We start from the raw sequence: 14,979 nt of genomic DNA, 5'->3' as shown, positions 1-14,979 counted from the left end.
AGAGGTACATTCAAGAGAAGATAGAACATTCATTTCACCCCAAGGAAATGTGTGTGTGCTCAACATCCAGACTGAAACAAAAACTGTACCTGTACATACATACATGTAAATTAGAGCTAATACAATATATTGAGTTATCATGACATGAGCCTACATCGTCTTAGATTTTAGATATCATTACATTGTGAAATGACATGTGTTGTCTTGTCCTGGTTTTAAAAGATGCATTACAGTAAAGTGATGTCATCTTCTGAACTTACTAAACACATAACTGATGATTGTTTAATTAAATCAATCTCATTATGTTAATATTTTGAGAAAGTACCAGTAGTCATCCCTATAATATTTTTGCAATATTAACATTGAGGTATTTGTTCAAAAATATTGTGATGTGTGAGTTTTATCCCCCAGTCCTGATATAAATGTGAGATGTAGATTAGTAAGTGAAATAAAACAATAAGAAATAAGAATATATATAAAAGAATATTTCAAAATTACAGGGCTACAGATATATACTGTACATACAATACCCAGGAGCAGTGTTAAACATAGGAATAATGCACTGCCATAGTGATATAGTGGTGTGACAAGTTAGCAAAATGGACTAGAGAAGATATGTAGTGTAGCTATATAAAGATCACATATGAGATATTATATTATATTAAATTATATTATTATTTGCACATTACACAAAAAGTATTACACAAAATAATTTATGATAGGATAATTTAATGACATTGTATTTATAAATTATGTTACTGTATGTAACTATTTCTGTTTCAATTACATGATTTAGTACTATATGTTATATACATTATAGAATGCAATAAATATAATAAATATAATTTTAAAAAATTGGAAGTGCTGCCACTGCTTTGTACATGTCGACATAAAGCAAGAGCTTAGTATTAGCATCAGAAGGCTGTTGTAATAACTGATACAATCACCGGTTCTCACAATTAAAGTGAACAAACAAATAAAGAAGTTGCAAACAAAACACCATGAATTAAGATATACCAAGACATATTAATGTCTGTTAACACCATTTATCCGGTGGTGGATGAGTGAATACAAAACTTTTTCAAACCCACAAAATAAATTCTCATGAAGTCAGGAGGAGAAAAATGACCCATGATGCCAACAACGTCGGGCTAATAAAACCAAATGGGTTTGAATATTTCACTCAATGTCAACATCATAGCCTCAATGAAGAGCTTCAACAAAATGATATAGAATATACAATATGTTACACTGCCAGATAATGTGAAACAAAACTTTTTTCAAAGTTAGTTCAGGAGGAAATAAAAAAGGAACATTTCACATGAGGTGGTTCAGAACAATGAACGTGTGACAACAGAGGTTTTTTCAGTCACAACCTGCAGATGTGGAAACAGAAAAAAGTGAAGGACGGGAGACTTCAGCAGCAGCCTGTCGTCACACATGGCTCAGTCATGAGCTTGTGTGTGTGTGTTCATGTGTGGGTGGTGGTGGTGGTGGTGGTGGTGGTGGTAGCGGTTGAGGTTTGGGTGATGTGTGTGTCTGTGTGTGTGTAGTCTAATCTCATTTCACTTATTGGGTTTTAGGGAGCTAAGAATACACCCTGCTGGGACGAGACGCTGCAGCCGCGCCACCAGCTGTGTGCAGTGTGGCTCCTGGCTGCCAGACACACAGACACACACACACACACACACACACACACACACACACAGACACACACACACTGTAGCGTTGAGTAAGACAAGTCATCTGTCTGATTTTGGATACTTAAAGATAAGATAAATGTGTGTTGATCCCTGTGGGGAGATGTTGCTGCAGCAGCCAAACTAAATGAACTCAGCAGTGGAAAAAAGTCAAACATGAGCCCAAAAACAAGAGTATCAGCTAAACACTGAAAACACCAACTGACAGGGGCTCTAAAGTTCTCTCCTCATCTGAGCGGAAAGTCTGCAGGTTCTTCAGAAAAAGCCACAGAGTCGAAGCTTCTGGACAGCAGAGCGTAGCTGGTGTGGGAACCTGCTGACCTACATTCTGGGTTGACAGCCTCTTCCAAACTTCTGCTCCCACTGAACCCGTTGCTGCTTCACAATCAGACAGATGGCACCTGCAGCGAGCTCAGGGGAGGGTGGAAACCCCACCGCGCATTACAGAGCGAGTATACGAGAGCTGCTGCTGAGCAGTCTGCTGCTGTGAAGGCTTCAGCGTCCGGCGCTGACATGAAATGAAGTGAACAACGTCCCTGAGTGCATCAGTGTCACTTCAAAGATGTCACCTGTATCAGCCCTGCTGCTGATTGGCCAACAGAGGGGGGAAGTGAGTAAAAGAGCTTGTTAATGAATCAACAACTCATTGAATGCTCTTACATAACTGAGATATGCCTCTTTATCATATCACCTTCTTACTGTAAACAGCCATGTGTGAGAAATCTGTTTGTGAGTAAGAAATGGAGGAAAATGTGGAAACTTGTTATATGAAGCATGGTTGGAGGTTCATACCAAAATAAAGTTTGTTTTTTGGGAAAATTGAATCAACGTGAATTAAAAAACAATTAAGTATTGGAAATATTTAACAACATTCTTCTTCTTAAACTGATTAAACTGACAGGTTGTTGTAAAAGTATTTTCAAGTGAAATAGACAATGTTTAATATCACATATCTCTTTATATGGACGAGCACAATGTGTAAAATGTGATAAATGGTATATCTAAGAGCTAAAGGCAACTTGACTTGCTTGAGTTTCTCCGTATTTCTAAACACTTTTTTATTTTTTTATTTAAAAAAAAAAGACATTTAAATTCAATTAAAATGCTAAAGTTAGAGTCTATATATATATTTGCACCTATAAATAAATGAAAATAACAACAAAGATTCTACGATCTGAAACAGGAAACATGCTACAAGTGATTTCGCAGCTGCCTGAAAAGTTCTGATTTCTGAAAACCACAGTGCACCCTGGGAATTCATGCTTTAAACTACTAAAGTACTACAGATGGCTTGGTCAGGTTGACTTCAGTATAATTTTGCGCTGTACCATATGGCCGGGAGGACTCGCCTATTGAAGGGTTAAGTTGTACAGCTTCCACATTCAAGCTTTCCCAGAGAAGAAAAAAGCCTTGATTAAAGGAAATCCTTTCAATGAATTGAGTTGCAGCAGAAACTCATATGAGACCTGCGATGTCAAAACCAAACTAAATGGCTTGTTAATGGAAACAACATGCACACAACATAAAAACAGCAGCAGCCAAACCAGAGTGAAATGAGGTGCAGCAGAGAGAGATACAGCGCCCAGTGTGTAAACTGTTCTCAAATAATATATCTGCTTTTATGGACATTTTTACTCACAGTTCATTATCAACAGTAGTGGAAGAAGTGTTTAGATTATTTAATTCAGCAAAATTAAGCAATTAACGCAACTCAAATACAACATTATAAGTAAAAAATGCGCGTAAGTCTCATCTGAAGAAAATGTGTTTTCTCAACAGAATGCAATAGGCTAAGAAATAAGAGAATAAAAGTGTTCATGCAGCAGAATATGTTGTTTAATCTTCTTATTAGAAACATATATACTTGGATTATTATCTTTTAACATCAACACGATAGAAACTTTTAAATGTTGTAGAAGGTGCAGGTGGGACTAACATTCTCCTATCTAATACATCTTGACTCAGAAAAATGCCAAATCCTCCCCTCCAAAATAAAATAGTGTGGCCACAAATGATATGTCAAGTTTACCAAACACTAAGGCCACGTTATTACAGAAGCTAAATGCTACTCCACTGTTAAGCATTTGTTCTATGCATAAATCAATTTCTACATACAAAGCAGATACACTGTATATATATATATATATATATATTTATATATAAACAAAGCCTCAAGTGTCTCAGTTACAGTTATTTTAACTGTGGACAATAAAGTGTGTTGAATGTACTATTGGACATATTAGCTACTTATTTGATTGTTATGGGGGAATAAGCCTCAGTACAGTGAACAGTTTCTACTATGGTTGTGATAAAGTTGTGGCTCCAAATAATTCCTTGTTGCTGTGGTTTATTGGTGTATTTTTTGTGATGTATAATCTTTTATTTTTTTTTACATCTTTACATATGCTGGTCTGGAAGCATTCATTAATCAGATCAAACATTTTACTTATGCATGTTTTCAAATAACACAGTTTAAAGTGTTCCTTGTCAATTATAATAATATTTAAAGTAAAATTCCTATAATATATTAACACATTTTTATCAAATTAAAACCCTATTTTTAATACCTTTTCCAGCTAGTATTTATTCTGCTGTAGCCATGACATGTGTTTATATCCATCAGTTACCTCTCTATGTAGCATTCCCACACTGGATTCAGAGCCCATGCACATGTACAAAGGGTTCAAGGGAACCTCTGCATGTTAAATGCTGCTGAAAGCCCATTTTCTGCCTCTGATGATTGATGAATGGGTCTTTTCTAATAGAACTATGTGACAGTATTAACAAAACCTTTTCAGTGTTACGACCAGTACCTGCAGGTGTAGCCAAATCAGCCAGGACTTAAATCTCTGAACACTAATTATCAACTTGGGAGGTATTATTTTCTCTGATACATTTATAATATGTGATGAACCTGCTGTATTTCAGAGTATGTATATGTGAAGCAGTCACACAGCTGTCAGTGGACGTGTGGAGTTTTGACTGAATCCTCCGTCTGCAGCTGTGAACTGAACTCCTGCTGTGTCCTGAAGTATCCTCTGCTGCTCACAATCAGGATCAAATCTAATTTGCACAAAACACACAAGCATGCGAGCACTCGCGCCAGCACTCGGCAGTTTCAACCCACTGCTTCCTCTCCAGTGCTTTGTTTGTGTGTGTGTGTTTTGTAACTAACTTCCATTCAGTTTGTTGAAGTGAGATCCCTGCGAGCATGTGCCGCTGCTGAGGGAGACACAAGCTCACACACTCATGTTCATTCAAAATCTCTCTCTGTCACACACACACACACACACACACACACACACACACACACACACACACACGTACACCATTGCCTGTGAAAGAAACCATTATCCCCCATGGAGCCCCAGACATCTGGGCTCGCTACACACACTGTGCAGGCAGCCCACACACCCACACACACACACACACACACACACACACATCTGCGCATGACTGTGTGTGACAGATAGAGACAGTGAGAGAGAGAGAGAGAGAGAGAGAGACGGACAGCATGGACGGTGTGTGTTCTCGCTGGACACATGAAACACACTGAAAAGGGGGTCATGAGAGAAAAGGTCCGAGTCAGGACGTGTTACCCCAACGACCCCCTCATCCCCATGGCAACAGGAGCTGGCACACACGCCCGGCACAAAGGCATTCTGGGAAAGCACAGGTTTTATATTGCCCCTGGCTTTACACTCCTGTGCCATCACCCCGGTAACACTAATGCCGCTCGGCCCTCTAACATTTACTCTCAGGCGACACACACAGTCGTGCACAAATGAACTGTTCACACTCACACACACACAAAAAGAGTGTGTGTGTGACCCCTGGAAGAGTTATGACAATTCTGACAAGTCTCTTCCTCTCTCCTGGTTTCTCGAGATGGACCTCATACATCATGCTGCCTGAAGGGAGTTAGAGAGACGGGAGATGTTTGAAGAGGAGGGTGAGGAGGAGAGCTGGTGTTGAGGTAAACTGTACATGTGCAGTAGGATCCTGTTAAGATCAGGTTATGGCAGAATTGAGATTTGATTTTGTCTTTGCATATTTAAGCACCATGACAAGCTTTCAGAAATCTACATAAGTGCTTATCCTGGATTTGAAAACCTGAACATTTCTAGTACTTGAGTACAAGGGTTGTACCAGAGTACCACCAGGGTAGTGTAGCATTAAAACCCTTCAGCCAGATTTCTGATCATTCTCTAACTTGTGAACGACTTTCATACCAGTTGGAATGAAAGTGAAAGTCTCTGTTAATGAGAAGGATAAACTATTTGATCGTCCTGATCGACATGGAAAGTCAAATCCAGCAGAGTGGTAAATAAAGACGTTAAGAAACCAAACTGGACTCATCCTCATTTCCGTTGGGAGGAAATAAAATATGGGATTATATTTAATTCATTTGACGTGAAATTAAAACTGAACTGAAAGTGAACTTTGGTGCCAATTAAACAAGTGAATGGATCCTGTCTCAGTACGCTGGTCCGTTCCATCGCACACTGGAGTGGTTTGTCTGCGGTATGAAAGCAAAGCAGACCAACACGCAGCCTATTATGATACGTGATTTTAGCATGAATCCAACAGCTGAACTATCATTAAATCTGTCTCCTGTTTATGGCCTGTCAAGTGATCCGTGTGCCAGTAAATACAAGATCATCTGGTAACCATGGTAGCTTGCAAGCACATCAACACATTTGTGCAGGGACTTTTTCCTGATCAGTCAGAAAGTGAAAGGAGTTGAAACAGAAGTGTGTCCAAGTCAGTGTGTTTTGGCAGCTCCTTAAGAAGAAGTGAATGAATGAAGCTGATAAAATAATTTCTTTGGGAGACAAAGAACACAATTAAACAAATCAGGTGCAGTAAAGTGCTGTGTGACCTTCTCTCAGTCAGGAAATTAATTTTGAGGACACACTGATGATGCAGAATTTCAGGACCAAAACTGTCCAATCAGTGAGTAACTTTTCAGTCTACTGATTGACTAAGTTGGAGCAGGACACTGGACCAGAACTGAAAGGCAAAAATCTATTTTCTTTTTATTTTAGAGGGTGTCCTGACTAAATGAACCAAACTACAGGTATGACAATGACCACAGACATTCCTGCACTGCTGCAGATAATAAGAAAACTTCATAATGATAGAATCATGTATACAAGGAGATGAATGAGCAGGTCTCTCTGTAGCCTGTGTTAATATCTATCCTGAAATATATGTGAAAAAATAAATAAATACAAAAAATAAATAAAATAAAATAAAAGTCTTAGAGCAGGTTAAAGGTCAACATGTTGTGTGCATTCCCTGCCTTCTCTCTTCCAACACAAGCTGGATCAATGCTGTTCAATATTGACTATAGAGATCAATGATGACATCATGTTGACTTTCTCTCTGCACTCTATCAGCCATTTATCACACTGATGAGTCCTGAAGTCTAATTTTCCTCCAATCAAGTGAAACATATTCGGCCAAAACTAATCTGATGATGGTTGTGAGTAATTACACAGAATAATAGCTTCGTTTTTGTTTTGATTCACGACTTGATTCATAGCTAAGAGGAGGTAGGGATAAAATGACTTCTAACTTGTTGATTCAGTTTTCTTAATGTGATCTACTGCTGTATTATTACTTATTTGAAACATTTCCTTGGCCCAATTTATGTTTTTCTTCCTGATGGACCCAATTATTACTCTGCTTTAACCTCTGTAGGGACCCACTGATCTCAGAGGGAATCTGTTGTCTTTGTGTTTTATTGCCATGATTACAATATAACTATTATTGTTATTTCACTGCTTTTACAACACAGGTTCAATTCCCGTCACACAGATAAATCAGATTTCAGTGGACTGGATTTGTTTTGTGCTTCTCTTCTGTCTATTTGTATGTCGTATCTAGCCCGTAGTTACTGATTAGCCTGGGTTGTTGCGTCCTCTGACCCCCCCGTGCCCCAGCCACAACACAAATGTCAGAGGTCAAACGCCCTTTGGCCTCCTCCCTCCCCTCCCTCGCTTTGTTACCCTTCCTCCTCATCCTCCTTTTCGTTTCATCCTCTTCTCCTTTCTCCTTCTACTTAGCAGAAAGAGATTTTCACAGGGCTGATGTGGACATGGTTCCTGGTGATAGAAGTGGAGGGATGCAATGAAGTAGAAGAGGATGATGTTAGAGGTGTGTGTGTGTGAGAGAGAGTGTGTGTGTTAGGTGTCACGAGGGCTGTCTGGGGTTAGGCCAGTAAATGAACAGCTGAGAGTGGTGATTTAGTCTGTATAAAAGCAGCCCAACTGTCATAACAAAGACACTCTGACAGCAGGCCAACCGGAGACAAAGAGGAGTCACTGGCCCCCAGGAGGCCTCCAAAGACCCCTTTGGACACACACACATACATACACCTCACACACACACACACACACACACACGCACACACACACTTACACAGACAATGGGGACTCAACAGCGGGCTCCCAGAGGCCTTGCTAGGGTCCAGGGGCCAGACTGAGCTTGGTTGAGAAGACCTGAGAGGCGTCCATTACAAAGCCTGGCAGGCGTCATAGGACAACAGCAGTCAATGGGTCACCCATGGGCCCTGTCCCTGGCACCCTCAGTCTGTCTCACAGGGTGATGCTTTATCAGCAAAAATCTTAACCAACAAGTGCATAGTCCAGTGATGTATAGGACTGTTTTTGACTTAATCACTCAACGACGCTAATATAGCTGATTAAAAGGGTCCATCACCAAGTTATTACTGCACTGCTATAACACTGTCAGACTCACTATGGACAGTTTAAAACAAAAAGGAATAACATGAATGTAGAAGAAACAGATTTCTTTAATTTCTCACATTCTTCTTTCTTGTCAAAACCTGCCACTTACATTACCAGACTGCAACTTCACATTCGGAGAATAGTGTGTTATGCTAATAGCGGCTAACATAGTCACGAGACGCTCATTGAGTTAGCAACTAGCTGAGTAGACAGACAAGGTTAGTAACTAGCTGAGCAGATAGATAAAGTTAGTGTCTAGCTGGAAGCACAGTAGACAAATATGTCCTCTAAGTAGTTGAATGACAACTAGAGGAGGATGAATAGTGTGCAGATTTAGCTTCTGCTAAATGTGTCATTAGGCTAATATTTGCTAACCTGTTCACCCTAACACATTTATAAGGTGGTAATATGTCAATAATGGCCATTTCACTGACCCAAAGTGTGCTCCTAGTTTTACCCAAACTGCTATGGGTCATTTTGGAAGACAATAACAATCTTCTGCAATTTCTGTATGAGCTCTTTCTCTCACTTAATGAAATGAAAGCAGTGTGAATACATCCAGGCAGGAACTTTTTAACTTATATCATCAAGACAGTAATAACTCTCTCAATAATAATACTTGAAATGAATTAAAAGTTAGACAGGGCGGAGGATAGCCTAAACATTGTTCTTTGGGAGGTTATTAATCTTCAGTCTCATACTTAGAAGAAAAATATATACTTCTTGTTATTTGCCCTGTCGATTTAAGGTATTATTTTCCCAAATCCTCTGAAGTTTTTCTCCTCACTTTCTCGTCTGTCAGTCAGCCGGTGTCCTGCCGGCCTGTCCAGCATCAGTAAAAGGATGAGTGTGGCCCCTCCATCCTATTAGGCTCCGATTAATCAGCCCTTTCTTCAGAGTCGAGGAGCGTGATGAGGAGAGGCATTGAGCCCTCTGTAACCTCCCGCGCCCCTCCCTCCTCTCCTCCACCCTGCTACCCATCCACCTGCTGTGGCTTTGTCTGTGGCTTTGGAAGAGCTTTGGCTTTCAGCAAAAAGGCAACACTGACCACACACTTCAACCGACGTGCACACACTCAAGCTGGCATAAAGGCTGGAAAAATCTGCTGCCACAGAGTGCTCCTCTTGTGCCACTGGAACAGGGTTCTGACCATGAAGGGACACTGAAAGTCATACTAGTGAAATTTTCTGAGTTATGATTGCAGACAGGGCGAGGCGAGTTTCACTGCAGGTTTTATAGACTTCCCACACCACAGTGGAATGATGTCTCTGCTCAGACATCTCATACAAAAATAATCAAAACACAGTCCTGGACAGTCGGGTGGAATCTGATCAAATTATAATTAGACCTTGAAAATGGCTTTGTCTCCATGAGATTAACAAGCATGAAGGAAGTCTGGAGACAATCTCATCTGAAACAGTGATATAATGGGAACTTCAGTCTTTTTACTGCCTCTGAGTAGTGAAACAAGACTTTCCCATACGCCCTCTTAGCCTACAACATAAGCTAAGCTACAAAGCTAACTTGTATGTACAGTTTTGCAAAATTAAGGCTCCAGTCTTCTCTCACTTTGATAATATTCAAAAAAAGCCTTGATAGATGTAGGCTAACAGCTATCTCTCTGACAAGACTAACACTCTACAGACATGCTAGCAGCTCTTTGAGGCTGAACTTAGGCACAGTGGAGATCTGAGCTAAATGCTACTGTCAGCATGCTAACATGCTCACAATAACATGCTAACATTCTGATGATTAACAGTTATAATGTTTACCATGTTCGAGGTTCTGGGTTTAAGAAGCTGCTCTGTAGTCTGGTGGTATGGCAGCAGATACTTCTGTATCTCTTGCCAGATGGCAGCAGGGTGAACAGACTGTGGCTGGGTGGGTGTTATCATTTAGTATCTTTGGGCTCTGTGCAGACAGCTCACTTCACTGTTACCACTGATGCTCGGTAGATGTGTACCAGTGATGTTCTGGGCAGTTTTAATCAACCGCTGCAGAAGCTTCTTGTTCTGGCCCGACACGAACCAGTCAGAATACTTTCTGTTACTCCTCTGTAAAAGTTGACGAGCACCAGGATTTAATCTTCTTAAGTTTCCTTAAGAAATAGAATCTTTTCGGTTCCTTTTTTGTTGTTGTTACCAAGGTAAAAAAATGTAGATTTGCATTTAAACCTGATGAGAATGTCATTCATTTTGCAGCAACCTAAAACCTAAAGTTTGATCAGATAATGGCTGTAGATGAAAACCAGGGGAACACCAAAATTACGACAAACCATTCAAAAGAAGCCACAAATTATCTGTACCAAATTTCATTACAATCCATCTAATAGGATCCTCTTGATTTGCAAGGATTTTCAGGGTCATTGATTTACCTCATCTAGGAACCATGAATGTCTTTACAAAATGTGCTAATGCATCATTAGATGTTGAGATATTACACAGGATAAGTGAAAACATTGATGTGCTGGTGGCATGAGAGGAAAAGTTTGGGAATCACCATAAGGATTCATCATTTGGGCGCCACGAATATTTACACTAACACTTGGTAGACTGACCAACTGACTGACTTACCGATGGTCTGACTTTGCCATCCCTACAACCATGTTGCTTGCATTACTAAAAACTTAAAACCTGGTCTCTTAAAGGGTCGAGTCTAGATGGTAACCCCAGACCTGCAAAAGATCTCACGAGAGTTTACCTAACCCTAGTTTACCTAAACCCAATCAGACCTTAACCACAGTGTTTCCACATCATGAAACACAATAAGTTTGTACAATGTGCACAATCAAGAAGCAACATAAAAATCTTGTACGAGTTACGCAAATCTACGGTAACACTATGACCCCCATATAGTACCCCTTCACTTCTATCCTACCTAGGTTACACACACTGGTTATTCCACACTAAGGGAAAAAGTTGGAGAGAGAAGGTCGAGGTCATCGACTACATAGGTGCTGGCTCTGGGGTTGGCTGGCCCTCTCTCTCCCCACATTTACTGGCTGTGACTTCCTCCGTTTCTGGTGACAGAAGCCACAACTATGTATGTGTTTATTCCTCTGCGTCACTCAGCAGTGAACAGTTTCCTCACGAGTGGAAGGAAAGTGAGGAAAAACTGTGTGTGTTTGTGTTGAAAGTACCAATTTCCCATGTGCATGTTGACAGGACTGTTCTATACCATGGTTGAGGCGATAAGCAGCATATTGCTCTGTAAGCGTGTGTGTCAAGTTGTTGAGAGGTCCAGGTCCTCAGGGTACGCTCTCCTACCTTATCAGAGGCGTTTGTGCAGCACACAGGAAATCAGATAGTTGCCTTCAGCTGTAGAAGGTTTGTCCAAGTATTCTAGGCATTAACCACAGTGCTGGTGTGAAAACAACAACAGCCGACAGCTCCAGCCTGCCGGGCCTCGCTCTCACCACGGGTTTCCCTTCCCGGTCCAGCCCAAGTGTCATTTTGGCCCACACATAAACACACACACACTCACACACACACTTGCAGCTGAATTTAATTTAGTTCATTCCCCTGTTTTCTGAGGGTGCTGAACCACATCACCTCTCGCTGTCACCACGACTCAAGGATTTACCACAAGTGTGCTCCTCTTTGGCTGCCCAGGCAACATCGTGCACGCACATACACACTCATACAATTCATATGCACATACATACAAAGCTATGTGTGTGTAACAGCAGTATTTACTCTCTTTCCCACATGCTCGGTGACCTTTCAAAGATCTTGAGACATATTCAAGAACTTCAAGATTTCAGAAGGACCCTTGTTGCAATAAGGAATAAGAATAGAGAATAAAAGTTATGAGCATCTTTTGCATTTTAGAAATAGGGAGGACACAGCAAAGTCTGGGATGCTTCAACAAGGCAAGGCAATGATAAATGTATGTAGATGCTCTTTATTTATACACATTCATATTAACCTGGAAATAACTTATTATATTCTCTAATTTAATCAGGCAAGTATGATGTAATGCTGTAGGTCTTGGGTGCTCGGACTGTGTGGGCGTTTCTATGCACACCTGCTCTTTTGGTTCACATACTGTATGTGCAGCAGGGCGAAGTGCAAACGAGCTGGTATGTAGAGGTGTACTGATTGGAGGGTGGGGTGATTAATATGTACAGTACACTCTCAGCAGTCACATCTCATTGCTCTGAAACAACTGAGCCAATCACAGTGATCAGTCCATCAAATGAAGAAACAGCCTCTACTGTTGTCTGGATGGAGCAGAGCAGCACGATGCAAGGCAAATGGTGTGTGGTTTTTAAAGGTCCTATCTGTAATAAAGGTTGATTTTCAAATACTGACACTTTGGTCATCCCAAAGAGCTGGAAATTAGACTCAAAAATCAACTTTTCTATTTAAAAGTACCTTTAAATAAGAAAATACTTAAGTAATACCTTGAAGCAATTTTTATGATTGCATCAATCTGATGCTATTCTGCTGTATTTCACATTGTAAATGGTTATATCATATCTTGTTTATATAAATGTTTGCTTCATAATGCAAAGGAGACTCGATGAGTCAACTGTAATCCAACATCTCCTGCAGTTATAACAGACCAGCCTCATGAGTGGAGAGGTTGTTTTTAAAGCCCTGGTGTCATTTGTTTGTGATGTCATCAAGGTAAACCCAGTGGACTGTTGTGTGTCACGACGCAACATGCAGAAGATTTACCAACATATCATCAGTACATTTTTTTACCATAATAATTTTCATTTTTTAATACCAATTTAAACACATTCACTGGATAGGGAGTGCTTAATTAAACTACTTTATGTACCTCATATGCATTATTCTGATATTTATGCACATTTGCTGAAAATATTTACCAAAGTGAAGTGTTGTCTATTCTCAGCAAGACACACTTTCCAGCAAACTACCAAGAACTGCCTCATTTAAATGGAACTCCGACATGTTTGTTCCTCCCCTGCCACCTGCGCTGGGCACCAAAATACCACACAGACGGCAAAACCAATTTCAAGGTCGGGAAAATACCAAACTGAGAACTGCTTGTGCTGCTCATTGCCCTGCCCCATAATGAAATTGGTCTTTGTGCCTTCTATAAGTCTAAACAAGTTCAACGTATTTATGCCTTATCAGAAGGAAAATACTAGTTTTCAATCTCACAGAAGAAAAAACTTCAATGATGAAGACTAAGTCGTTGGTGTAGAAAGTCTTCCCTGGGCTTTTACTACGGGTGCCATCCAGGTCTCATCTGCTGCATGGGAGTACTCTAGAGCTTTTCCACAGTGCCATATTGAACACCTCTCTGTCTTCCTTTTTTGCAACATATTTTACACTCTTGAAGATACATGAGTATAATAAAGCGTTCTGTCATTTGAACATATGGTGAACATTTATGTAATGTTGACCCTGATTACCGGCCGCTCATCAGCTGTGCCCCTACATCCCCAACTGTCCACCGGTCTTTGTGGTTTTCCTCTGTACACCTCAGCGTGTCTCTGTGTTGGACTATCAGATGGCAGACAGGGATTTAGGGTCGGGGATCTTTTCTGTGTGAGGTCAAAGCTCTGGTATTTCCAGTCGGAATCACAGTTCCACGGAAAAACCACAGCGCGAACCCCACGATCCCCAATTACCAGGACACACACGCACGGGAAGGGACAGCACATGTGAGAGGCACACACAGATCTGGTATGTTCACTCTACTGACCTGTTGTGGCTAAACTCAGAGGTACAGTATATCTCTCAGTACAGAAAAAGCCAGGGGATTCTGTTCTTGGGTTCAGAGGTGAGGGGTAGTAATACAGATAATATAAAGAATCTGTAGTTGTACCATCAGAAATCAGCCATAGCTGAAGAGGAGAGGAACTTCATGATGCTGCTGATGTGTCAGGCCATGCTCACTCATTTCTTGTCATTTCCATGATTTTATGGATGAATAACCTGAATCTTGATCCTAAAATATGAAGAAAAAGAAAATGTTGTTGAAAACACTATCAGATGTTTAAGTAAAAAATAGACATGTTAAGTGTACAGTATAATAGTATGATGAGGTTGACTTACAGTATCAAATCTCAAGAGGTGTCTGTTGTCAGTCAGCCTGTCCCCATCAAGTGTCCAAAGAAGGTGAAAATTCCCTCAAAAACTAATCCCGACATATAAAAAACATGCTAATCCACCCAATCCTTGGACAGCTGTGGCTCAGGAGGTAGAGGTTCACCAATCGGAGGGTCAGCAGTTTGACAAGATACTGAACCCCAATTTGCTCCCAGTGGGCTCTTCCTTCGGTGTGTGAGTGTGTATAAATGTTTATCGCTCCTGATGAGCAGCTGGCACCTTGTATGGGATCCTCTGCCAACAGTGTGTGAATGTGTGTGAATGGGTGAATGCTAACTCCAAGTAGTCGGTAAGACTACTCTAATCAAGTAAAAACAACCTAACCAGTAGATACCAGAGCTGTGTGCAATACTGTGTGCTCTGCAGTCTGTATTTCAGTCCACCACTTTGATGAAAAGTGACTGCAACAGATTAGATGGGTTTCCCAAAAAAACC

Source organism: Pagrus pagrus, assembly GCF_965226575.1.
Source record: "Pagrus pagrus genome assembly, chromosome: 3".
Lineage (NCBI taxonomy): Eukaryota > Metazoa > Chordata > Actinopteri > Spariformes > Sparidae > Pagrus > Pagrus pagrus.
The sequence above is the reverse complement of the archived record's forward strand: the minus strand, read 5'-3'. Positions refer to the sequence as shown.